This window comes from Somniosus microcephalus, unplaced genomic scaffold, assembly GCF_052327205.1.
Source record: "Somniosus microcephalus isolate GS21.2 unplaced genomic scaffold, FLI_Smic_1.0 scaffold267, whole genome shotgun sequence".
NCBI lineage: Eukaryota > Metazoa > Chordata > Chondrichthyes > Squaliformes > Somniosidae > Somniosus > Somniosus microcephalus.
In genome coordinates, this window is record NW_028225454.1 from 208,884 (window position 1) to 236,597 (window position 27,714).

Genomic DNA, 27,714 nt, shown 5'->3' on the forward strand with positions numbered 1-27,714 from the left:
ATGCGCTTCAGGTGCCTGGACAGATCTGGAGGCGGCTTTCAGTACTCACCAAACAGGGTCTCCAGAATGATCGTGGAGGTGCAGGAGAAACAAAGTGCTGAGCACATATCATCTGCAGATAAATCTGAGGAGGAGGAAGAGGAAGGCGAGAGAGGAGAAGGAGGGTTAAGATGGCAACCCCAAAGCATCACCAGCTGTTCACATTGCTGCCCGTGATGATAGGGATTCCCTTACAGCTCTAGGGTTCAGTTCTCTCCTAGAAGAAGAGGCTACAGATTAGTTGCCACCACTGGACTGATGCAACAATCATATCCAATTGCCACTCTCCCCGCCCAATGCCACTGAGACAAAACAGTCCTATGACCAACCCTGCACCCATTGCACACCCTGCATTGCTCTCTGTCAATTCATGTCTTCCCATTCATCAACAAGCAACTGAATAGGGGAGTTGCCACCTAGCAACCAAGAATGAGCAACACAGGAAAGTGGTTCAAAGTAATAATTTTTATGTAATTCTGCTAAACAACGGAAACTTAACAACATACCATTTTGTCAACATCCATGTGCATTGTTTAAGGATGCTAATGGTCTGCTCTATCAGATTCCATGTGGCAGCTTGGCTCTCATTGTATGCATGCTCTGGTTGGGTTGCGAAGTGCACTCATGAGCCAGGTGGTCAGTGGATAGCCCTTGTCACCCGATAGGCACCTCTGTGGCTCAAAGACTGAGGGAACAGCGAACTGCTGCAGAATAAAAGCATCATGACTGTTGCCAGGATACCGGGCATTCAGCATCATGATGTGCTGAGCAAGGTCACACACCAACTGCACATTCAGCGAGTGATAACCTTTGCGGTTGTGGTACATCTCAGCATTTAGATGTCGACATCATGGCCTTGATGGAAACCAGACTGAGGGATGAAGGCCTCTTCCCCCTAAATGAATCTTCCCCGCCAGGCTATACCTTTCACCACTGGCTTCACCCAAACGGCTGTGGTGGTGTGGCTTATCACCAAATTACACCATAGTCTGTCTCCATGCTCCTCTGGCACCTTCTCCTCCTTTGAACATCTCACCTTGTTCTAACACTCTCGCATCTCATTTAAAATCCTCGTTCGTTAATGCCCAGCCAAATATCAAGCCAAATTTCCCAGCAAGATTTCTGCATTGCTTTCCTGCCTTAGTCACTACACCGACTGGCTTCTCATCCTCGGTGATTTCAACCTCCATCTCAACTCAGCATTCTCTCTCCTCTGAGTTCACTGACCCCCTATCCTCCCTTAATCTCTCCCTCCATTTAAACTCCCTGACCCATATTCATGGCCACCCCCTCGACCTTGCCACTTCACCTGGCCTCGCTACTCCCACCATGTCAATCGCAGATAAGGCCAACTGTGATCTCTTCCTTGAATTGCTCACCACCCACTTCCCCCTTTCCCCTCCCAACTCCACTTCTTTCTGTGTCCAGCCCTGGAAAAAACTCTCTTCAACTCACTTACAACTGCATTTTCAAATTCCCAACTGCCTAGCCTCCATTCACCACGACATTTCTGCAGCTACTGATCTGCACAATCACACCCTCACCTCCACCTTTGATGCCCTTGTCCCCATTTAAACCATTACTCTCTTTCACCCTAATTAATCTCCCTGGTATGGCCCTCATCGCCGTTACTTTAAGTCCAAGGGATGCAGACTTGAATTTTATGGTGGACAAATGGTTTAGCTATTCATCACCAGATCTGACTGGACCACATAAAGCACTATCGGGCCCTGCTCTCCTCGGTCAAAGCTGCTCACTATCCCAGGATCATCCTGCAATGATAACCCCTGGCTTCTATTCTCCATGACAAACAGTCTTCTTAAATCCTTCTCCCTGCCCATTCCACCCTCATCTCCAATAACAAGTATAAGAAGGTCATGAACTTCTTTGTCACGAACATTGAGACCATCCGTTCAGCGGCATCTGCCGCTTCCGTCCCTTCACCTAGCCCACCGGGACAAACTTCACCTATGGTTTCCCCCTGTCCTAGCCCTGAACTTGTATCTTTCTCTAGTTTCTCTCCAATCTCCCCTCATGCCATCTCTAAGCTCACCTTGTCCATGAGGCGCACCTCCTGCTCACTCGACCCCTATTTCCACCAAATTGATGACCACCCAACTTCCCTTCCTGTCTCCCATATTAGCTGATATTGTTAAAAGTTCCCTCTCCTCAGGTACTGTCCCCATCCCCTTCAAATCTGTTGTCATCACCCCTCTCCTCAAAAAATGATCCCTAACACCTCTGTCCTTGCAAACCACAGCCCCATCTCCAAAATCCTTTCCTCTCCAAAGTCCTTGAATGTGCTGTCGCCTCCCAAATCCATGCCGATCTTTCCCGCCACTCCATGTTTGAATCCCTGCAATCAGTTTTCCGCCCCAGCCACAGTATTGAAACGGCCCTTATCAAAGTCACAAATGACATCCTATGTAACTGTGACTGTGGTAAACTATCCCTATTCGTTGATCTCGATCTGTCTACAGCCTTTGACACGGTTGACCACAACATCCACCTGTAACGCCTCTCCCCCGTCATCCAGCTGGGAGGGACTGCACTCACCTGTTTCCATTCTTATCCATCCAGTCATAGTCAGAGAATCACCTGCAATGATTTCTCTTCCCGCTCCCACAGCGTTACCCCTGGAGTCCCCCAAGGATCTATCCTTGGCCCTCTCCGTTTCTCATTGACATGCTGCCCCTCACCGACATCATCCCAAAGCACAGCATCAGATTCCATATGTACGCTGATGACACCCAGCTCTACCTCACCACCACCTCTCTCGACCCCTTCACAGTTTTCAATTGGTCACACTGCTTGTTCAACATCCGGTACTGGATAAGCAGAAATTTCCTCCAACTAAATATTGGGAGTTTCCAACACAAATTCCGTTCCCTAGCCAGCGACTCCATCCCTCTCCCTGAGGCTGAACCAGTCCATTCGCAACCTTGCTGTCATATTTGGCACTGAGCTGAGCTTCCGACCACATACCCGCTCCATCTGTAAGTCTGCTTACTTCCACCTCGGTAACGTCACACCAATCCACTCCTGCCTCAGCTCAGCTGCTGCTGAAACCCTCATCCAGGCCTTTGTTACCTCTCGCCTTGACTATTCCAACACTCTCCTGGCCGGACTCTCATCTGTCACCCTCCAGAAACTTGAATTCATCCAAAACTCTGCTGCCCGTACCCTAACTCACACCAAGTCCCCTTCACCCATCACCCCTTTGCTCACTGACCTACATTGGCTCCTGGTCCAGCAACGCCTCAATTTTAAAATTCTCATCTGGTGAGAAGGCAGATTGTAAAACAGTGGTGGTTAGTTGCATTTAACAGGTTCAGTTTCTAGTTTCACATTCAGGAAACAAATAATCTGGAAATGATAACACACCGAGCACTGTGCTCGATCAACACACCATTGGAGCGAAAGTTGAAGAATGAATTTGTTGAATTTTCCATCCAATCAGAATTATGAGGTAAAGATCATTTAAATTTATTCTGTATTTAAATTTGCATTTGGACTACTGAGCAAGGAGTTTGTTTCCAGAAATAAAATAACATACACAGCAAGTCAGTTGCCAGCTCGGCTCTCCCTTTCTAACTGACTTTGTGGTCCCAATTTTAAATCCCTCCCCCGCCGCCTAGCGGAAACCGGGCAGGGGGGCAATTAAAATGGAGTGTGGTACTTACCACTCCTTTCCTGTCCTGATTTGTGGGCCAGAAGAGTCACAAAAGGTAAGTTTGCCAAAAAAAATGATTTGGTTTCCTTGTGGACCAGGACAGGAGGGGCAGAACTGCTCCTCAGGGCCCCACAATGAAATCTTGAATCTCCCTTGCCCCAGGACTCCCCCCTCACCACTTACTTGGCTGTCCTACTGGTTTTTCAGCTTCAACTACAGCGTGGTTCCTGGCCAATAATTCACTCTCCCGGGCCGTAGTCCATTTTTCCACAGCTTCTGGATCTTATGGTGAGCTCCAGCCTCGCCACTGATTTCTGGCCCGCGATCGATTCTACACACCTCCTGGCTCTTCATTCCCACGGAAATACCTCCAGCAGTGCATCCTCCGACACTCCACCCTTCAAATAGTTTCTAGACTCACTCACCCTCCACACCTGTCTCCGAACCTGGACATCAGTTCGTCGATGCTCCAAGCTGACTCCACCCAACTACCTCAAATTTATCCCACCACGGGACCTCTGAATTTAACTCTGGACTCCCTCCTATTGTCTCCTTTTTATTCCCCATTTATTACCAGGACAGATCAATCCTAACCTTGCTATGTAACCAAGGCTCTGTAAATGAGTTTCCCTGTGTCCATTCACGTGCGCATTTTGGCTGCCGCTCCAGACCCGAGCCCATCACTTCTATTTCTCCTTTTTTCTCCCCCTTTTTTTTTCTAATTGCAACTGGGCAACCTGGAAGTGCCTTAACAGACTTAGGAGCGGTGTAGGTTGCTCAAAGTTGTCACTAAGCAAATGGGGATATTCAACCAGCCGACAACTTGTGAATGTGGAACTGAGGCACAGACTATGCAACATCTCCTGCAGTGCCCATCGTTAGAGGAACCCTGCACTATTGCAGATCTTGCCGAATCCAACAGCAAGCCGCAAAAATGTGTCCAGTTCTGGCTGGGCTATGTATAGACTGTCCGTGGACATAAGAAGAAGAAGACCCCTCCTAGACCCCTCCCTCCTGTCATTTTTCCCCTCTCGGATACTCTGTGCTCCCAAATCCCTACCCCAACCCTTCAGCACTCCTCCACCTTCCTACTCTCCTGCCACCGTCCCAGGCTCGACTCCCTCTTAGATAAGCCTATTGCTCTCTTTGTGCCTCTTGTGGCATTTTCAAGGCACTCATTACCCCCTTCTTAGGAGCAGCAAACCCAACTGCCTCATCCTGCTCTCTCGCCAACCTACCCGCCCAGCGCAACCACTGGGGGGTCATCTTTCCAACTCCTTCCCGTCCCGCTCACCCCTCCCAAGGCTGAACCTGTGGACTCTGCCAGCGGATCAGCTATCAACGCCCCTCTTTGCATTTCCCTCGAGAATGTCTGTTCAATTGTGAACAAGGCCCTTGCCATCCACGAAATTATTGTGGATGATTGCATCGACATCATGGCCTTGACAGAAACCGGCTGAGGGGTGATGACAGTTTCCCCTTAACTGAAGCCTCCGCGCCTGGCTATACATTCCACCACTTAACACGCCCAAACCGCAGTGGTGACAGTGTGGTTCTTAGCACCAAATTACACCTTGGTTTTTTCACCCTGCTCCTCCAGCACCTTCTCCTCCCTCAAGCATCCCCCCTTGTTCCACCCTTTCGCCTATTATTTAAAATCTTCGTTCTCTATCACCCACCCAAGTACCATGCCAAATTTTTCACTGAGATATCTTCACTGCTTTCCTCCCTCAGCCTCTACACCAAGCGACAACTCATTCACGGTGATTTCAAGTTCATCTCAACTCCATCAGGCTCTCTTCACTGTCCTCCTATCCTCCCTTAATCTCTCCCTCCATATAAACTCCCCTACCCATATTCACGGCCACCCCCTCAACCTTGTCATCTCGCTTGGCCTCACTGCTTCCATCGTGTCAATCAAAGATAAGGCCATCTATGATCACTTCCTTGTATTACTCTCCACCCACATCCCCCAAACCCTCAAACCCCCCGGAATTAATTCTCCCCAAGTCACTTACAATTGCACTTTCAAATTCCCAACTGTCTAGCCTTTGGCCCTCCATTCACCACGACATTTCTGCAGCTACTGATCTGCTCAAACACACCCTCACCTCCACCTTTGAGGCCCTTGTCCCCATTTAAATCATTGCTCTCTTTCACCCTGGTCATTCCCCCTGGTATGGCCCTCATCGCCACTCCCTTAAGTCCAAAGCATCCAGGCATTTATAGCGGACAACTGGCTTAGCTATTCATCACCTGATCTGACTGGACCACATAAAGCACTATTGGGCCCTGCTCTCCTCTGCCAAAACTATTCACTATCCCAGGATCATCCTGCCATGATAACCCCTGCCTTCTATTCTCCAATACAAACAGTCTTCTTAAACCCCAATTCCCTGCCTCCTCTACCCTCACCTCCAACAAAACTATGAAGAGCTCATGGACATCTTTATCAGTAAGATTTAGACCATCCTTTTAGCTGCCTCTCTCACTTCCCTCTCTTCACCCAGACCACCAGGCTAAATTTCCGCTAAGGTTCCCCCTTGTCCTAGCCCTGAACTCACAGGGGCAATTTTCCCAGTCCTGGGGAGGTGGGTATGGAGGCCCGACTGCTGGGAAAATGGCAGAATCTGGGTGTGGGCACCCATCCTGCCCCCAACCCGCCTCCGTGCCATATTCCCATGAGGTGGGTACCCGACCCGTGCCGGGTCCTGTCTCCTCAAAGCGGGAAGGGGATTAGTGCCAATTAATTGTTTCTTAACAGGTAGTTAACAGGCAGTTTTTTTTACTAATCCCTATTTTGAGCCCTAAAGTGTGGGCTTCCCAATGGCTTCGAACCTCACCAGGGTCAGCAAGGCGAGCCGTGGGTCTGCAGGGGTTGGAGGGGCCGAAAAGTACACTGTGCAGGTGAGTGATGAGTGCAAGTGTGGAGAGGTAAGTGTGTGAAGTGAGTCTAAAGTGTTTTAATAAGATTACTTACCTTTGCTTCTTCCTCCAGGCTTCATCCCTTTCGGCTGTGGAGTTGCCTCATCTCCACGGCAGAGAAAGAAGAATGACCGCTGCATTCTTAAATGCAGCAGCCTTCTGCTTTCTGCTCAGGAAAGCTTTCTAAGTGAGCCTTGAGTAAAGGACTCAACTTAGAAGACAGATTGTCAGTGTTTGACAGCTTCACAGAGCTGTCAAACGATGACAATTCATCTGTCAAAAAATCTTGACAGATGAAACATCATAGGCTGACATTCTCTGTCACCAGCTTTCCCTTAATTGGCCTGCTAAGTCCGCTGGGCGGGCAAAACAAGGTCACTCAAGGGAAAATAGCGTGGGTTGGCCGGACATCAATAGAGGCGGGACTAATACCCGACAAGCAGCTTTCCCGCCTCCATCACGTCCCCATTGATAAAATCACCCCCTAGATCTTTCTCTAGTTTCTCTCCTTTTTCCCCTCATGCTCCCATCGAGCTCAACTTGTCCATGAGACCCACCTCATGCTCTCTCCACCCTATTCCCACCAAACTGATGATCTCCCAACTTCCATTCCTGGCCCCCATATTAGCTGATATTGTTAACGGTTCCCTCTCTGGTACTTCCTCCTCCCCTTCAACTCTCCCGTCATCAGCTCTCTCCTCAGAAAACCAATCCTTGTCCCCTCTTTGCATACCAGCCTCCTTTTCCTCTCCAAAGTCCTTGAACAGCTGTCACCTCCCAAATCCATGCCCATCTTTCCCACAACTCCATGTTTGGACCGCTTCCATCAGATTTCCTCCACGGCCACAATACTGAAATGGCCCTTATCAAATTCACAAATTGCATCGTATGTGGCTGTGACCATGATAAACTACCCCTCCTCATCCTTCTCGACCCGTCTGCAGCCTTTGACACAGTTGAACACTCCATCCTCCTCCAACACCTCTCCTCTGCAGTCCAGCTATGTGGGACTGCACTCGCCTCATTCCATTCTTATCTATCCAGTCATAGCCAGAGAATCACCTGCAGTGGCTTCTCTTCCCACTCTCGCACCATTGCCTCTGGAGTACCCCAACGACCTATCCTTGGCCCCCTCCTATTTCATATTTACATGCTGCCCCTCGGCAACATCATCCCAAAATAAAACATAAGGGCCTAGAAATTCCCTTGGGTTTGCGCCCATTTAGGGGCGCAAGAGTGGGTTGCACCGGAAGTTGCGTCGCCGCTGAAATTAGGTGGGCCTTTAAATCGGCGTAAGCCGGTAGCGCTGCGCCGGCACCGATGACGTCATCGGTGTGCGCAGCGCCCCGGTACCGCCCGAAACCACGCCGATCCCCATCTTCAGTAGCGGCCGCCTCTTCCTTGGCGGCCGCTAACAACGTTTTGAAAACCTGGCCGTGCTGCAGCCTTAGAGGCGCTATTTAAAGCGGAGGTGCGGCCGGCCGCTTTTTCGGCGGCCACCTGCCCGCACCTCCTTCCCCGGCCTCCTCCATCCCCCCCCCCCGCGGCATTGCCGGCTGGTTTCCGTGGAGCCCGGCACTTCGCCGTTGTGCCGGGCTCTTTTGCCGGCACTTTCAACGGGGCTCCGGCCGTTGCAGGCACCTCCCCCTTAAGAGAAGGGGGAGGCCTGCAGTACAGCAGCCTGCCGCTCCGCATCGGGTGGCGCAGCGGGACCGGCAGCGCTGAAATTCACTTTCAGCGCCCCAAGCGGGGCGGGCACACCCTGTACCAGCGCCCGCTTCCGCTTTGGGGCGCTGAAAGTGAATTTGGGGCGGGCACAACTGGCTCGGCGGCGGGCGCTAAATTTCCGGCGCAAACGTGCTGGTGGGGCGTCACCGAATCTATAGCCCAAGGTTCCACATGTACGCTGATGACACCCAGCTCTACCTCACCACCACCCTCACTTGGCCCCTCCACGGTCTCTAATTGGTCACACTGCTTGTCCAACATCCAGCACTGGATAAGCACAAATTTCCATCAACTAAATATTGGGAAGACCATCGGTCTCCGCCACAAACTCCATTCCCTAGCCACCGATGCTATCCTTCGCACTAGCAACTATCTGAGGCTGAACCAGAGCATTCAAACATTGGTGTTGTACTTGACCCTGAGATGAGCTCCCCACCACATATCTGCTCCATCACCAAGACCGCTTACTTCCACCTTGGTGACATTACCCAACCCTGCCTCTGACTCAGCTCATCTGCTGCTGGAACCCTCATCCATGCCTTTGTTACCTCTAGAATTGTGTAATCCAGTGCTGTCCTGGTCGGGCTTCCATCTTCACCCTCCATAAACTTTCGCTCATCCGAATCTCTGCTGCCCGTATCCTAACTCACACTAAGTCCCGTTCACCCATCACCCCTGTGCTCTCTGACCTACTCTGGCTCCCAGTCCGGCAACACCACAATTTTAAAATTCTCATCCTTGTTTTCAAATCCCTCCATGGCCTCGCCCCTCCCTATCTCTGTACACTCCTCCAGCCCTACAACCCTCTGAGATCTCTGCGCTCCTCCAATTCTGGCCTCTTTTATAACCCCGACTTTAATTGCTCCACAATTGGCGGCCGTGCTTTCAGCTGCCTTGGTCCAAAGCTCAGTAATTCCCTCCCTAAACCTCTCTGCCACTTTACCACTTTTACCTTCCTCCAATTTGAATAATTGTCCTTTACCCCTACACTTTGCTTTCTATTTTTTCACCAATTTGCTACTAATTCATCTATTTGTCCTCTGACTCCACATGCCCTAACCTTTATCATGAGCCTACCGTGTGGTACCTTAATGAAGGCCTTTTGAAAATCCAGGTATATGACATCGGCTGCATTACCCTTGTCTACTCTTTCTGTTACCTCTTCACAGAATTCTATCAGGTTAGTTAGGCATGACTTAGCCTTTTGGAATCCATGCTGACTATTTTTATTACATTTTCTGTCTCTAGATGCTCTACTATCACTTCTTTTAGTATAGATTCCAGTGTCTTTCCTACCACTGATATTAAGCTGACTGGTCGAAAGTTCCAAGGTTTTGTTCTATTTCCCTTTTTGTATTTTGGAACACCATAACTGCCAGCCCTCTGGCACTATCCCCTGGTCTATGGAACTTTGAAATATATAAACTAGTGCCTCTGCTATCTCCTCCCTAGTTTCCTTGAGTCTGTGTGGTCGCATAACTTCTGGACCTGGGGTTTATCATTTTTTAGTTCAGCTAGTTTGTCAATTATTTTCTCCCATTCTATCCCAGCTGTATTAATATTCTTTTTAAGCTCATCCTCTAGTGAAGTATCGATTTTGTTAGCTTCTTTTGTAAAACTGAGGCGAAGTAGTTATTCAATACTTCTGCCTTTTTCTGTCATTACCTGTGAGTTTATCTTGCTCATCCTTCAGTGGACCAATCACTACTTCAATTTCCCTTTTGTTATATATGTTTCTATAGAACACTTTATTAGCTCTTTTTATATTTCTGTTTGTTTTGCCATTCCTCTTTGCCTTACTGATTGTTATTTTAACTTCTCTCCTAAGTTCTTCATATTCCCTTTTGTCCTCCTCTCCTTTAATATCAATTTTCGTTATTCGTCCACGGTGCCCCATAATTAGCTTTTTTGTTTTTAACTTTTAGTGGAATATGTTTCTCTTGAATGCTATCGATTACCCTTTAACGATTTCCCACTGTTTTTCGGTCTCTTTGTTTTGCAAGATTTTTTCCCAATTTATCTTCTTTAGTTCCACCCTCATATCCTCATAATTTGCTCTTTTCCAATCAGTTACCTTAGTCTTTGACCTACTTATGTCACTCTCAATCCTATCTGGTTTGGTTCATTACCCATTACAGCAGCGATTCTTTTCTTGTTGGACTTCTTACGTACTGAGTGAGAAAGACGTCCTGTATACACGGTAAAAACTCAATTCCCTTTTCTCCTTTTGCTACTTCTTCCTGCCAGTTTTGTTGAGGGTAGTTGAAATCCCCCGTGATTATTATTCTATGCCTGCTACTCAACTTGTAGATTTGCTTACATATTTATATCTGAAATTCCCTTCCACTATTTGGTGGTCTATAATATTCCCCTATTAGAGTGATGGATCCCTACTTAGCTTTTAACTCAATCCATTTGCATTCTGTATCTATCATGCTAGTCACATCCTAGGCCCTAAACTAGTTCCATCCTTTATTTCTACTGCCATTATGTTTTCATTAACTACTACAGCTACTCCACCTCCCCTCATTCCTTCCCTTTCCTTCATGAATGTGTTGTATCCTGGAATATTTAGTTGCCAATCCTGTTCTCTATGTAGCCATGTTTCAGTCATCCCGACTATATCCGGGTCCTCTCTACAATTATTGCCTCCAGTTCATCCATTTTGTTTTGAATACTACGTACATTGCTGTACAAACAATTTAAATTGTTTTCATTTATTATTCCTCTCTCTTTGTTTTTAGTAGTTATTTTACCTTTATGCTCTATGTCTTGATCTGATCACTGGCCATTCGTGTTAACTTTGTTCCTTCCATTAGTTTGTCCTTTACTTTCTTTCCCTGGTTCTTTTATTGTTAGATTTCTGTAATTTCTAGCAGTTCCCTCCCCGCACCCCCCACCTCTTCCTCCATGTTATTAGCTTAAAGTCTTATTTAAAGCCCTCGTTATCCTTTCCGCAAGGACCATGGTCCCAGCCCAGTTCAGGTGCAGCCCATCCCAATGGTACAGCGTCTGCCTGTCCCAGTACTGGTGCCAGTGTCACAAGAAATGGAAGCCCTACTTCCCACACCACTCCTTTAGCCACGTGTTGACTTTCCTAATCTGTTTGTCTTGATGCCAATTTGCACATGGTTTGGTTAATAATCCTGAGATGGAGGACAACAACAGCATCCGCCCCCTCCCTTTCCAGATTCTTTTCCAGCTGTTTTGAGTTGCCCACCTGAGAGGGCAGGTGGGGCCTCGGTTTAATGTCTCATCTGAAAGATGGCACCTCCGACAGTGCAGCACTCCCTCAGTACTGCACTAAACTGTCAGTCTAGAATAAGTGCTCAAGTCTCTGGAGTGGGATTTGAATCCACAACCTTCTGACTCAGAGGCGACAGTGCTACCCACTGAGCCAAGTTTGCTTCAGCTTGTCTTAAGTTGTCCTTCATTTTGAGAATGTTATTGTTAATTTTTAAGCCTCATGAGCTGGTTTTACACTCAGCAGAAACATTGGCGACTTATTTATTATTTGGGTCAACCCAAACACTTTGATCCACAGAACTGGCTCATATTTTGTTGGGGGATTAAAGATTACCCCATTTCTGTTCATACATGTCACCAATTTTGAAATTCAACCAAGCGAAATTTAGCAGGAGGTTAGCGGCGGCACTAACCGTTAGCGCTGCACCACCGCCGATGATGTCATCGCCGTGCGCAGCGCCCCGCTCATGCCCCAGCTGTAATATTGGGTGGCGCCCCCTGACTTACCGCCGGACGCTATGTCCACCAGGGTCAGTGGGGCCTACCTGCGGCCAGGGCAGCGTTAGTTAAAGGGGAGGTGGCGAGCGGCCATTTTTGTTGCTGGCCGCCTTCCAACACCTGCCCCCATTGCTGTCCCCGGCCCCTGTGAAGCCCCCACACGGGGTTTCGGCTGCTCTCTGTGAGCCCGGCAGTACTCTTGTGTGCTGTTTGCTGGCACTCCCGAACCCTGGTGGCACAGCTGGGCGCTGGGACGCGATGCGCCAGGCCCCTCCCCTTTAATCTCCAAAGGGGGCGCTACCCAAGTTTTACCTGTAGATCTCTTTTCTCTAGAAACAAGAAAGCTGTTGGGTGACCTGCTCGAGGTCTTTAAGATTATGAAAGAGTTTGACAGGGTAAACAGGAGAATATGTATCCACTTGTTGGGGAGACCAAAACTAGGGCCATCAATATAAGATAGTGACCAGTAAATCCAATAGGGGATTCAGGAGAAACCTGTAGAATGTAGAAGTCTCTACCACAAGGAGTAGTTGAGGTGAGTACCATAGATACATTTAAGGGGAAGTGAAATAAACAGATGAGGGAGAAAGGAATAGAAGGATAGGCTGATAGGGTTTGATGAAATGGAGTGGGAGGAGGCTCGTGTGGAGCATAAACAGCAGCACAGGCCAGTTGGGCTGAATGGCCTGTTTCTGTGCTGTAGACTCAATGTAATTCTTTGTATCTATTAACCAACATCACTTAAACAGATAATCTGAACATTATCACAGTCACACGGAACATGGGGAGACTGGGGGAGGTGGCAGTGCATGCAGGAAGGTAAAGAGAGGCAAGAAAGCCCCGAAAGCTGTTTGGAGAGGAGACGAGTTCAAGGGAGAAACTCAAGAGAGCAGCGTAGAGATGACTAGAGACCCGAGAGCAGCCTGGAGAAGGACAGCAGCTGAGAAGGAGAGGGTCTCCCAGCGAGATCAAGGAACCTGCGCTGAATCGCCCTGCAATACTCATTGGCAATAAAGCACGATAATGCCAATCTATTCCTCCCCCTTCCCTCTCACTTTTTCTCTCACCATTTCCCACTTTCTCTACAACAGCAGCTCTGACAGGAAAGTGAAGGGAGCAAAATACAGGGGTTTGGCAGCGGGGAATGGGGGACAATGTAGGGAGAGGTAACAGGGAATGGGGGGTAATGAAGGGGGGGTAATGGGGAATAGGGGTAATAATGTAGGTGGGGTAACGGGGAATGGAGGGTTCTAGTGTTCATTGGTCTTTTAATAATGTATAAATATTAAAAGGGGAGTCAAACGAAGGGTGGGCCCATTAAGGATCAAAAATGAGATCTTCATGTGGAGGATGAGGTATTGAACGAGTACTTTGCATTTGTCTTCATTAAAGAAGAGGATGCTGCCAATGTGACAGTAAAGAAGGAGGTAATAGAGAAATTGGATAGGATAAAAACAGATAAAGAGGAGGTACTTAAAAGGTAGGCAGCACTCAAAGTAGAAAAGTCACCCGGCCCAGATGGGATGCCTCCTAAGTTGCTGAGAGAAGTAATATTGGAAATTGCGGAGGCTCTGCCCTCAAACTCATTGAAACTTATAAAATTCTAACAGGACTAGACAGACTAGATGCAGGAAGGATGTTCCCGATGGCTGGGGAGTCCAGAACCAGTGGTCACAGTCTAAGAATAAGGGGTAAGCCATTTAGGACTGAGATGAGGAGGAATTTCTACACCCAGAGAGTGGTGAACCAGTGGAATTCTCTACCACAGAAGGCAGTTGAGGCCAACTTATTGGCCCAGAAATTCAGGTCTCCACGGGTGAGTACGCACTGGGTACTCACCCGTAGGCCCAACGAAAGTGTCGGTTTCGTGCATGCACCGGAAGCTGGAAATTCCGTTCCCTTAAAGGAAGGGGTTCAGGGGTCAAACGCGTATGCCGGAGAGGCAGGGCGTGCGCCTGGAACTTACGTTTTTTTCCAAGTTTCTCCAGGAGGGTAAGTCTCTAACAGTTAGGCCTAGAAATTCGGTATAGCCGCGTTTGGGGCGCTAGTCCCGGCGATGCGCAAAGTTTAGTGCCAGGCGCAATTTAGCACCACCTAGCGCGATATTGGGTTGCAGCGCCCCTAAAGGTGATTGCGGCACTAAATCAGGTGCTGCACGCTACTCTTAAGGCGCTAACCTGGCGGCGCAACCCAATTTCGCGGCGGCGGGGCGCAGCAAAGATGCTTTCAATAATCACTTTCCCTGAGACACAGTGGCGCCGGCCAGCTCTTAAAGGGGCAGGGCAATTGGCATCACCAGACACACTCACTGCCTTGTAGGCCTTCAAAGCGGTGGGAGCCTACCTGTGGTGCACCAGCCTAGCAAGACATGGAAAGGGTGAGGCAGAGGGCGGAACGCCTCACTGATGGGGCATTGGATGCTTTGGTTGGCGCAGTGCAATCAAGGCCAAGGAAGATGGTCGTACTGTGATTTATGTTTTGGACAGTCTCCCGGGTGTGAGAGTCAGTTATGTGTCAGTGTATTACTTTTGCTTTCTGTTGCCATAGCTTTCTCATGTTTGAAGGAACCACATTTTGTGTAATGAAACACTTTCTTCATTTACAATGGCCATGCCTGCTATTTACATGCATTTTGCCCTTCACAGGCTTGGGGGTATCAGACCGGCTCCATTCCTCTTCTTGGAATGGCAGCAAGCATTCCATGAGAGGGGCCTAGAAGCTACATCTGATCAGCCTCTGACGCGCAGCCTGAGAAGAGCCGCTCGCGTAGAAGTTCAGGCCAGCAGACATCTTCTCAGCCACCGACAGAGATGTCCTGCACCTTATCTGAGGCTGCAGATCTGGCTGAAGCAGCTGGCACAGCTCAGTCACTACCTCCTTTCTAAATCGCAGCCTTCTGACACACTGCTCCTCCGGCATGTTCATGTAGGAAAACTGCTGTCGGAAAACCCTGCCAGCGTAAGGTCTGCTGTGGCGATGTCTGTTGGCCCTCCTCCGTCTGGCAATGCCTGCCCCCCTCTCCCAGCGTCTCAGTGCCCTTTCCAGATGATTTAGCAGCAGGACGTTCCCCTCCAATGCAGCCCCCATAATAATTGCCCACAGGAAGGTTCCCCATTGTCAAGGCTCACCAACAGCAAGGTGATGGTCAGAAGGCTGAAGATCATCTGCCTGCGCTGGCTCGGTGGTCAAATGGCTCTCAGTGTGCAGCTCAGCAACTGTTTGTAGCTCTCGAGGAAGTTGTGCTCCAAAAATGGCTGCCGCTTTTAAACCACACCAGTCCCCTTTAAATAACGCTCCTCCAGCCCGAGAGCGACTTGGTAAGGTCCAGGTAAGCTGTCACTATTAGCGCCAGGCGCTACGGAGGGGAGCGGCGCCACCGAATTTCCGGTCCGGGGCATCCAAAAGGCGTTGCACACTCAAATGACGTCACACTCAGCCTGCGCCCATGAGCGGGCACTAAGATTTAGCGCCGGCGCTAAATGCATGCTCAATATGGGGCGAGGCGCTAGGCGCCTTGCGCCCGCCCGGAAATTGGCTAGCGCCCCACTTGTCGGCCTCTTTAGGCGTTAATCGGTGGCGCTAACAACCGAATTTCTCCCCCTTACACTTTTAAAAAGCAGGTGCAATCCTTCTTAGATATGGGAGTGGTGCCAGAGGACTGAAGCATTGCAAATGTTACACCCATGTTTAAAAAAGGGAAGATGGATAAACCTGGCAAGTACAGGCATTTGATACAGTACCACATAATAGACTTGTTAGCAAAATTGAAGCCCATGTGATTAAAGGGCTGCATGGATACGACATTAGCTAAGGGACAGAAAGTAGAGAGTTGTAGTGAACGGTTATTTTTCAGACTGGTGTGAAGTGTACAGTGGTGTTGCCCAGGGGTCGGTATTAGGACCACTGCTCTTTTTGATATATATATATGACCTGGATTTGGGAATACAGGGCATAATTTCAAAGTTTACAGATGACACGAAACTCAGAAATGTAGTCAAGAGTCAGGAGGATAGTAACAGACTTGAAGAGGACACAGACAGATTGTTGAAATGGGCAGGCACATGGCAGATGAAATTTAACACAGAGAAGTGTGATTAATTTTGGTACGAAAAATGAGGAGAGGCAATATAAACTAAATGGTACAATTTTAAATGGGGTGCAGGAACAGAGAGAGCTTAGAGAAGGGTCGGTAACCAGAGGAAACAGTTTAAAGGTTTTAAGGACCTGTCCCACAGACTAGTCAAGCAACATAATCATACTCATAGAATAATACCTTTCAGCCAATGTCCCAAACTCCTCCATCACCATCCCTGGATATGTCCTGTCCCACCGGCAGGAGAGACCCACCAGGGGTAGCGGCACAGTGGTATACAGTCGGGAAGGAGTGGCCCTGGGAATCCTCAACATTGACTCTGGACCCATGAAAGAAAGAAAGACTTGCATTTATATAGCCCCTTTCACGAATGTCTCAAAGCGCTTTACAGCCAATTAAGTACTTTTGAAGTGGAGTCACTGTTGTAATGTGGGAAATGCAGTAGCCAATTTGCACACTGCAAGCTCCCACTAACAGCAATGTGATAATGACCAGATGATCTGTTTTTTTGGTTATGTTGGTTGAGGGAGAAATATTGGCCAGGAGACTCGGGATAACAACCCTGCTCTTCATCAAAATAGTGCCATGGGATCTTTTACGTCCATCTGTGAGAGCAGACAGTGCCTCGGTTTAACATCTTGAAGGGATAATTACTAGTCCTAACCCTTTTAGGGCTACCCCGGATCAGGCGTATTCCCCAGACGTTCACCTTCAACTAAAGTTAGAGGTAGCCGAATCCTAAAGACGCTTAATTGGGTCTAAAGGTCCGGACTACCTCTCCCTAAAGGAAAGGAACAACCTGAAGATGTTACAGTCCTCCAGAAAGCATTTTTAATAAGTTTAGCTATACTGTAACCTTCCGGATATTATGAGGGTCCAGAAAACTCCCGCAGAATTCTGCAACTCCTCACCAAAGAGTGTACAGAGATTGAGTTCGTGAGTTTGATACAGAAGTACTATGTGAGACAATTCTAAAAATATATAGGTTTAATAAAGAACCGACATGTAATTTACAGTTGGTGATTCAATCACAGAATTAACAGTTCCAAATACAACAAGCTTTTACAATCTTATTATCAGAGATCCTTATTCTCAAATCTTAACTTCGTTACATTTCTTAGTCTTATTCCAGGATACCACCAAAATCAAATACGGTACCTTTTTGATCCCCGAGACTCAAAGAGTTGTAGACTTACAAAGCTTGCTTCTGAAGCCGAGAATCGCTTTGCCCCTTTAAGCGGATCTGTCTTCCTATTTGAAAGTCTAATTTTTATACCCTTTCTCAGTGGTATTTCCTTTGAAGTTTTCTGCTGATGTAAGCTAATTATCTCTAGTCATTTTTCTGTTGACCTTTGCTATTCTTACAGTCAGATCAGCTGGTACCATTACAGACTCGTGTCTCTACCTTTAGGTGTTCAAAGCTTATCATAAAAAACGGTGTGGAGCAGATGCATCTACTGATGTCATTCTTACCAAAGCCTTCTGTTTGTGTCTCTTTCCAAAGTGTAAATTAAAAACAGCTCAATCAGGGGCACCATTATCTTCTTAGTTACCTCAACTGGTTGTAACACAGACTCATGTCACCGTGTTTCATTTGATGTTACTTTTACAAATATCCCCATACACAATGATGGAGCCCAGCATGTGAGTGTAAAAGACAAGGCTGAAGCGTTTGCAACCATCTTCAGCCAGAAGTGCAGAGTGGATGATCCATATCGGCCTCCTCCTGAGGTCCCAACCATCATAGAAGCCAGTCTTCAGCCAATTCGATTCACTTCACGTGATATCAAGAAATGGCTGAGCACACTGGATACAGCAAAGGCTATGGGTCCCGACAACATCCCAGCTATCATGCTGAAGACTTGTGCTCTACAACTAGCCGTGCCTCTAGCCATGCTGTTCTAGTACAGCTACAACACTGGCATATATCCGACAATGTGGAAAACTGCCCAGATATGTCCTGTGCACAAAAAACAGGACAACTCCAATCCAGCCAATTAATGCCCCATCAGTCTACTCCCAATCATCAGCAAAGTGATGGAAGGTGTCGTCGAGAGTGCTATCAAGCGACACTTACTCATCAATAATCTGCTCACTGATGCCCAGTTTGGGTTCTGGACCACTGGGCTCCAGATCTCATTACAGCCTTGGTCCAAACATGAACAAAGGAGCTGAATTCCAGAGGTGAGGTGAGAGTGACTGCCCTTGAAATCAAGGCCGCATTTGGCCAAGTGTGGCATCAAGGAGTCCTAGTAAAACTGAAGTCAATAGGAATCGGGGGGAGAACTCTCCACTGGCTGGAGTCATACCTAGCACAAAAGAATATGGTTGTGGTGGTTGGAGGTCCGTCATCTCAGCCCCAGGACATCGCTACAGGAGTTCCTCAGGGCAGTGCCCTAGGCCCAATTACCTTCAGCTGCTTCATCAATGACCTTCCCTCCAACATAAGGTCAGAAATGGGAATGTTCGCTGATGACTGCATAGTGTTCAGTGCTATTCACGACACCTCAGATAATGAAGCAGTCTATGCCCACATGCAACAAGACCTAGACGACATTCAGGCTTGGGCTGATAAGTGGCAGATAACATTCGCGTCACACACAAGTGCCAGGCAATGACTATCTCAAACAAGCGAGAGTCTAACCACCACCCCTTGACATTCAATGGCATTACCATCGCCGAATCCCCCACCATCAACATCCTGAGGGTCACCATTGACCAGAAACTTAACTGGACCAGCCACATAAATACTATGGCAACAAGAGCAGGTCAGAGGCTAAGTATTCTGCAGTGAGTGTCTCACCTCCTGACTCCCCAAAGCCGTTCCACCATCTACAAGGCACAAGTAAGGAGTGTGATGGAATACCCTTCACTTGCCTGGATGAGTGCAGCTCCAACAACACTGAAGAAGCTCAACACCATCAGGACAAAGCAGCCCGCTTGATTAGCATCCCATCAAAAACCTTAAATATTCACTTCCTCCACCACCAGCATACCATGGTTGCAGTGTGTACCATCTACAAGATGCACTGCAGCAATTCGCCAAGGCTTCTTCAGCAGCACCTCCCAAACCCGCGACCTCTACCATCTAAAAGGACAAAGACAGCAGGCGCATGGGAACACCACCACCTCCAAGTTCCCCTCCAAGTCACACATCATCCTGACTTGGAAGTATATCACTGATCCTTCATCGTCGCTGGGTCAAAATCCTGGAACTCCCTCCCTAGCAGCACTGTGGGAGTATCTTCACCACACGGACTGCAGCAGTTCAAGAAGGCAGCTCACCACCACCTTCTCAAGGGCAACTAGTGATCAGCAATAAAGGCTGGCCTTGCCAGCGACACCCACATCCCAGGAACAAATAAAGCAAAATTGGCAAAAGAACCAGAGGTGATATGAGGGGGAAAAAAATTAAACCGTGAGTTGGAATGCACTGCCTGAAAGGGTGGTGGAAGTGGATTCAATAATAACTTTCAAAAGGGAATTGGATAAATACTTGAAGGGGAAAAATTTCCAGGGTCTGTGGGGAAGGAGCAGAAGAGTGGGACGAGTCGGACAGCTCTTTCAAAGAGCCGGCACAAGCACATTGGGCTGAGTGGCCTTCTTCTGCGCTGTGTCATTCTATACTTCTATGATTCTGTGAAATATTGTGATGGGATCTTTCATGTTCACCTGAGAGTTTAAAATATCATCCAAAAGAATTCACCTCTGCCAGTGCAGGACTGCCTCAGTACAGTGCTGAAGAGGCAGCTTGGATTTTGAGCTCAAGGGCTCGATTTTCCAAGCCCTGAGGAGGTGGATTTGGGGGCGGGAGTGGTGGGAAAATTGCAGAATCGGGGGGGCAGGAACCCATCCCGCCCCCAACCCGCCTGCGTGCCAATGTCCCAGGAGGCGGGTACCCGACCTGTGCTGGGAGCCGCCTCCCCGAGGTGGGAAGGGGATTAGTGCCAATTAATTGCCTGTTAACAGGTAGTTAATAGGCAGCTTTTTGCCTAATCCCTATTTTTAGCCCTGAAGTGTAGGCTGTCCGACGGCTCCGAACCATGCCAAGTTATCGAGGCGGACCGTCGGTCTGCAGGGGTTGGAGGGGTCAAGATGTCCGTTGTGCAGGTGAGTGATGGGTGCCTGTGTGCAGAGGTAAGTGTGTGAGGTGAGTGTAAAGTTTTTAAATAAGTTTTACTTGCCTTAACTTTCTCCTGCAGGCTTCCTTCCTTCAGTTCTCGGGAGTCCCTCAGCTCACCGGCACAGAAAGCAGAATGGCCGCTGAACTGTCAAAAGCTGCAGCCTCTGCTTTCTGGTCTGGAGAGATCTCTAACTGAGTCTCAGTAGAAGGACTCAAGTTAGAAGACAGATTGTCAGTGTTTGACAGCTTCACAGAGCTGTCAAATGCTGATTTTTCATCTGTCAAAAGCTCTTGACAGATGAAATGTCAATCGCGGATGTCACCAGTAACCAGGTGTCCCTTATTTGGCCTGCTAAGCCCGCTGGGCGGGCTTAACAAGGTCAATCAAGGGAAAATAGCATGGGTTGGCCACAAGTCGATTGAAGCGGGAATACAACTCAAAAAGTGGGAGTCCCGCCTCCAAAAGCTCCCCATTGACAAAATCAAGCCCCAAGTTTCTGGAGTGGGACTTAAGTCCACAACTGTCGGACTCAGAAGTGACAGAGCTACCACTGAGCCACAGCTGACACAGGTCCTTGTTCAATTGAATGAGTTTGGTTTTCCCAATGGCTCATCTGGTTAAAGCAGTGAGTAGCTCAGCCATGTAATCAGAAAGATCCCAGGATCCGACTCTGGATTCCTGCTGGCTGCAAGTTCCCTAGTATCAGCGGCCTGAGCCTTTGACAATCTTTGCTGGGACCCTCTTGTGCCTATTTTCAGGGGGGCTGCGAGGCTGGCTGGTGGGGAGGGGCAATGGGGTTGTGTTGTTAAAGTGCAACATGATGGTATGGGACAGGCTCTATGGTCCAGCTGGTCTTTTCCTGTCTGTTGTTTTCATTTGTTCATGTGTTTGAGCTTCTGGTTGTAATTTGAGTTGTCAGCTTTTTTGGAGCTGCTTATTCCTTTGTTCCTAGGTTGGCCAGAGTGTAATCATTTCCCCATCACTATTCCTATCTGAATGTGTAACAAAACTGTTATAAATCTCATCGTCATAAAGAAACTACTCATGAAATAAAGCTGGACGGCCAGCTGGTGGCGCCGTCCAAGGAGTATAAGTACTCGGGCATGGGCCCAGCTTTTCAGGGACATTTTGTAAGACAGGAACTGGCGAAGTACAACTAAACCTCCATGTTCTGAAACAAGTTGATTAAAGCCTTGCTTTATACTCAAACCAAGTGCGTAGTGAGTTTTATTACGTCAAAAACTGATAAATATTTAAACATATTTCTTACAGTGATATTGAGAGGAACTCACTGAAAGCGAAATTACTTCAGCTACAATGTCACTTCACGTGGAATCTGCAGGTGGAAAAGGTTGAGTGGGATGATTTGCAGGAACGACTAAATTATACAATAAAGTCTGATATTGTGAAATATCAAGCCATGGCTTACAATCTACTTGCTTTTGTAAACTGTATGCGAGGCAACTGTGAGGAGTCGTTCAATAATTTATGGGAAGCTGAAGAGATTCTGAGGAAGAATCACGAATTTGAAATTGAAAAATGGATCATCATCACCTATGGAAACTATGCCTGGGTATATTATCACATGGGAGAACTGGCAGAGGCCCAATCCTACCTCGACAAGCTGGAGAGGATCTGTCAACAATTTACTGATGGCTCTCAGTATACAGCACTGATACCTGAAGTATACGGGGAGAAGGGTTGGTCACTGTTGAAATTTGGCAGGAAATATTATGAAGAGGCAAATGAATGTATTGTGGCGACACGCCACCACTGGACATAATCCGCTCACGGCGGCACAGACAGTCTAAGCAGAAGCCCCCAGCCGGGGGCCCTTTCCTCCAGCAACTTGTTTCCCGCAGGGACAGGCTGCCGGGAGCACTTCCTGTCTGGGAAGTATTTAAGTGGATGCGCGGGCTTTTCTAGTTCCTGTTTGTCATGTGGTTGAAATAAAGCAGTTGTATTTTCGATAGCTCTGGTCTCGACTCCCACGTTTGCTGCGGTATCTCAACACTGGTGACCCCGACGCTCAGGACGAATCCTAAGCTAGCATGGCGGATACAAACGCAGTCACGGTTAAATTACCAGACTTTTGGGAGAACCTCGCCGAAGCCTGGTTCATTCAAGCTGAGTCCAGATTCCGGCTGAAAGGCATTACAGTCGACGCCACGAAGTACGACTACCTCGTCGCCTCGCTCACCTACGCTACAGTCCCCAAGGTTTGGGCAGCGCTGCAGAATCCACCAACGGAGGGCAAGTACGAACATCTGAAGGCTGCGCTACTTAAAAAATTTCAAACGTCCTCTTACCAGCGCCACTGCCAACTCCTGGACCTCCCCGGCCTTGGTGACACTTCACCATCAGACCTGCTTTCCCACATGCTGTCCCTCTCAGACGACAAAAATCCCGGCGCCCTTTTTCGCACGCTTTTCATTCGGCAGCTCCCCGCCAGCATCCGCCCGCTCATTGTGGAGTCTGAATCCACGGACCTGAATGATATAGCCGAAAAGGCCGACCGGCTGCTCTCTGGACAGGCCGCTCGCGACGTCGCGCCCGACCTCACAGCAACGACCACGCGGTCTTCCCGGGCCGCTAGGCCCGACCGCCCTACCACTCCGGGTCACTGCTACTACCACACCCGTTTTGGCGCTAGGGCTCAACGCTGCACGCCACCGTGTTCCTTCAAACCCCCCCCCGCACCGGCCCCCGCGATGGCCGTGGGGCAGAAGGAGCCCCTACTGTACGTCACTGACGACAGAACCAACCGCCGATTTCTGTGCGACACAGGGGCCCAGCACAGCATCACCCCCGCCTCCGCCCTCGAGATCCAACGCGGCACACGGGGTATCACACTGGCTGCAGCCAACGGCTCTGAAATCCGCACATATGGCACCCGCATGGTCACGCTTGACCTCGCGGGCCGCCACTACCGCTGGGAGTTCCTCACAGCCAAGGTCCTCTGCCCACTCATCGGCGCCGACTTCCTACATGCCCACGGCCTCCTTGTCGACATTCCGAGGCACCGCCTCGTCGACATCAACACTATGGCCCACATCCCCGGCGCCTTTACCCCGGCCCGTTTGGCCGGCCTGACGACCTACTGCCTCGCCAGAGCCACGGACGACTACTCGGCACTCCTAGCTGAGTTTCCCGCCCTCACTAACCCGACCTTTTCGGCCAAAGCCGCCAAGCACGGTGTGGAAAACTATATCCCCACCACCGGCCCCCCAGTTTCTGCCCACGCCCGCAGACTCAACCCGGCCAAGCTGGAAATCGCGCGGGCCGAGTTCACCAACATGGAACAACTCGGCATCATCCGCCGCTCCAGCAGCCCTTGGGCCTCGCCCCTCCACATCGCCCCCAAGCCCGGCGGAGGCTGGCGCCCTTGCGGGGACTACCGCCGCCTCAACGACGCCACCACCCCCGATCGATACCCGGTGCCACACGTCCAGGACTTCTCGGCCCGACTGGCCGGACGAACCGTCTTTTCCAAAGTCGACCTGGTGCGCGGTTACCACCAAATCCCCGTACACCCCGCGGACATCCCCAAAACGGCCGTCATCGCCCCATTCGGCCTGTTCGAGTTCCTGAGGATGCCCTTCGGCCTCAAGAATGCAGCACAGGCTTTCCAGCACCTTATGGACTCAGTCCTCCGGGACCTGAACTTCCTATTCGTCTATCTAGACGACATTTTCGTGGCCAGCTCCTCCAAACAGGAACATCTCGAACACCTTCACATCCTGTTCGGGCGCCTAGCCCAACACGGGCTCATCCTCAGCCCGGCGAAGTGCCAATTCGGCCTAACCGAGATCGATTTTCTCGGTCACCACATCACCCCTGCTGGGGCCGTCCCCCTGCCCAACAAGGTGCAGGCCGTCCAGCAATTCCCCCGCCCCACAACCATCAAGGGCCTCCAGGAGTTCCTCGGGATGGTGAACTTCTACAACAGGTTCACCCCCAGAGCTGCAGCCCTCATGAAGCCCCTATACGACTCCCTCCGAGGAAAATCCGGCAAGATGGACGTAGCCTGGACCACTGACACGGCAGCCGCCTTCGACGCCACCAAAAATGCGCTCGCTGACGCCACACTGCTCGCGCACCCGAGGGCCGATGCCCGGGTCGCGCTCACCACCGACGCCTCCGACCACGCGGTCGGGGCCGTGTTCGAGCAGTGGGTCAATGGCGCGTGGCAGCCACTTGCCTGCTACAGCCACCAACTGCGCCCCCCGGAGGTCAAATACTCCACTTTCGACCGCGAGCTTCTCGCACTCCACCTGTCGGTCCGCCATTTCAGGTTCCTCCTGGAAGGCCGTCCCTTCACCGCGTATGTGGACCACAAGCCACTCACATACGCGATGGCCAAGCACACTGAACCCTGGTCCGCTAGGCAGCAACGCCAGCTCGCGGCCGTCTCCGAGTTTACTACGGACATTCAGCACGTCTCCGGTAGAGACAACGTGGTCGCCGACTGCCTTTCCCGTCCCGCCGTCTGTGCGAATCACCTCGCGGTCGAATACCCACAACTAGCAGCGGGCCAGCTCACGGACCCAGACCTCCTCTCGGCGGCTACCAGCCTGCCAGGGCTACGCCTAGCCAAGGTCGCGCACGGGCACGAAGCCACGGCAGTCACGTGCGACGTCTCACTCGGCCAACCCAGGCCGGTCGTCCCTGAGACCTGGCGCCGCCGCGTCTTCGACGCGCTCCACGGGCTCGCTCACCCGGGTTCCCGCGCATCCGTCAAACTCCTCTCCAAGCGCTTCGTCTGGCGCGGCCTCAGCAGAGATGTTCGGACTTGGGCCACCTCCTGCCTCGCCTGCCAACGGGCTAAGGTACAGCTGCACACCAAAGCACCCCTGGGAGACTTCGAGGTACCGAGCCGCTGCTTCGACCACGTACACGTCGACATCGTCGGTCCCCTGCCGCCATCGCAAGGCCAAACTTATCTCCTCACGATGGTCGACCGCTACACACGCTGGCCTGAGGCAGTGCCGCTGACCTCCACCACCACAGCCGACATCGCCAGGGCGTTCGTTAACACCTGGGTTGCGAGGTTCGGCGTACCGGCCGACATAACCTCCGACAGAGGCGCCCAGTTCACCTCCGAACTCTGGACGGCCACAGCACGCAACCTCGGGGTGACGCTCCACCGCACCACGGCGTACCACCCGCAGGCCAACGGACTTTGTGAACGCTTCCACAGGTCACTCAAGGCCTCACTCTGCGCCGGCCTGCAGGACAGTACCTGGACTGACCGCCTACCGTGGGTGCTACTCGGCCTACGCACCACAGTCAAGGAAGACCTCCAGTCCTCGGCAGCGGAGTTAGTCTACGGACAACCGCTGCGCGTCCCAGGCGAATTCCTTCCGGAGCCTACCAAGCCTTGGTCGGCCGAACAGCAGCGGCTCGACTCTTTCTCTTCCGCTCAGCAGTTCGCCCCACTTCCGGTCAACCGACACGGCGAACTCGCACCTCACGTCCCGCCAAATTTACAGCAGGCGCGCTTCGTCTTCGTGCGACACGACGCACACCGCGGGCCCCTGCGACCCCCGTATGACGGTCCGTACGAGGTACTACAAACCGGGGACAAGGTCTTCAAGCTGCGACTCGGCGACAGGGTCGAGACAGTCTCCATCGACCGGCTCAAACCAGCACACACAGAACCAGGGGAACAGGTCCCCGTGGCCCAGCCTCCAACTAGAGGCCGTCCCCCCGGCAAGCCAGCACAGCCGGCGGCGAACCGCCCGACCCAACCAACCAGACCGGCGACCACTCAGAGCCGCTGCGGCAGAACCATTAGACCACCGTCACGACTCGTCCACTCCTCCTAAGCGGATTCTGGGGGGAGCTCTGTGGCGACACGCCACCACTGGACATAATCCGCTCACGGCAGCACAGACAGTCTAAGCAGAAGCCCCCAGCCGGGGGCCCTTTCCTCCAGCAACTTGTTTCCCGCAGGGACAGGCTGCCGGGAGCACTTCCTGTCTGGGAAGTATTTAAGTGGATGCGAGGGCTTTTCTAGTTCCTGTTTGTCATGTGGTTGGAATAAAGCAGTTGTGTTTTCGATAGCTCTGGTCTCGACTCCCACGTTTGCCGCGGTATCTCAACAGTATTGAGAAGGGTCTGGAGGGGGATCCTGATGACATTGAATGGAATGCAGCTTATGCAACTTCTCTGTTTCGAATTAAAGAAACCTTTGGATACCCACAGCGTCCTGAACACTGCAAGGTAGTGAAGCAGTTACACCGCGCGTTAGCACTGAACCCAAATGACTCTTTTGTCAAGATCATGTTGACTCTAAGACTACAGGAATTCAATCAAACAGACGAATGTTACGGATTACTTGAAGAAGTAATGCTGAAGTCTCCTGATGATCCATATATAATTCAATAGGCAGCCAAAGCTTTAAGAAACAAGGATCTGTTGAATATTCCTTACAGCTATTGAAAAAGGCACTGAAGGTTAAATCATCTTCTGCACTCCTTCACCACCAGATTGGCTTATGTTACCAAACTAAGCTGATTGCACTGCAGAGAAAATCTTCTCAATACTTTGTTCGTGAAGACAGCAGAAAATTGATTAAACTTTGCAAGTACCATTTGCAAACAACGTTTGATCAGAAACCCTCGCTTACTTTTGCAATACTTGATTTGGCGGAACTCCATGCAAAATGTGGAAAATATTCCAAAGTCAATGATATCTACGCCAACCTGCTTAGAAATAAAGATTACAACCTTTTGAATAAACAATTAATACTTTGGAACTATCGACAGTACCACCTGTATGAGAAGGGATCCCAGCTGAATGCCATTCATCATTTCAAGGAATACTTAAAACTCAAAGTTAACACCTGGAAGAACGAGAAATGCCGTGCAAAATTGAAACAAATTGCTGAAGATCGAATGAATAAATATTCAAGAGACAGTGTAGCCTTTGGTATATTGGGGCTAATACACCAGGTTGATGACAAGAAATCAGAAGCCATTGAATTCTTTGAGAAAGCCCTGGAGTGTGATCGCGATAATGAAGAATTTCAAAGTGCTCTACGTGAGCTGCGTCAAGCTACATAGAGCAATGTTAAAATGTGTCTCCGATTTACCTGTGAAACTGAGTCCCATTTTCAATGTGTTGTTTTGTAGTAAATAGTTAAAAATAATCTTAAGATTAGTTGACAGACTTACCATTTGACACTGGGTTATGTTGCTATTCATTTACCCTGTCATTCTGCATTCACGTTTCCACTTGCTGTGGCCACAGTAATGGTAACCTCAAATTTCTGAATTTATGACAAGGTTTGAACATATTATTTTATACTGATTCCAATGACTAAAACTGAAATGGACATGGTTGGATCTTTGGTCGATGGTGTGAACGGGCACTATCGAATTAGA

The 27,714-nt window shown here is 49.8% G+C and overlaps 1 pseudogene; it reads left to right on the forward strand.

The window, feature by feature from the left end:
* Nucleotides 1-27,393, forward strand: LOC147081958 (interferon-induced protein with tetratricopeptide repeats 5-like; annotated as a pseudogene).
* Nucleotides 27,394-27,714: the final 321 nt, after the last annotated feature.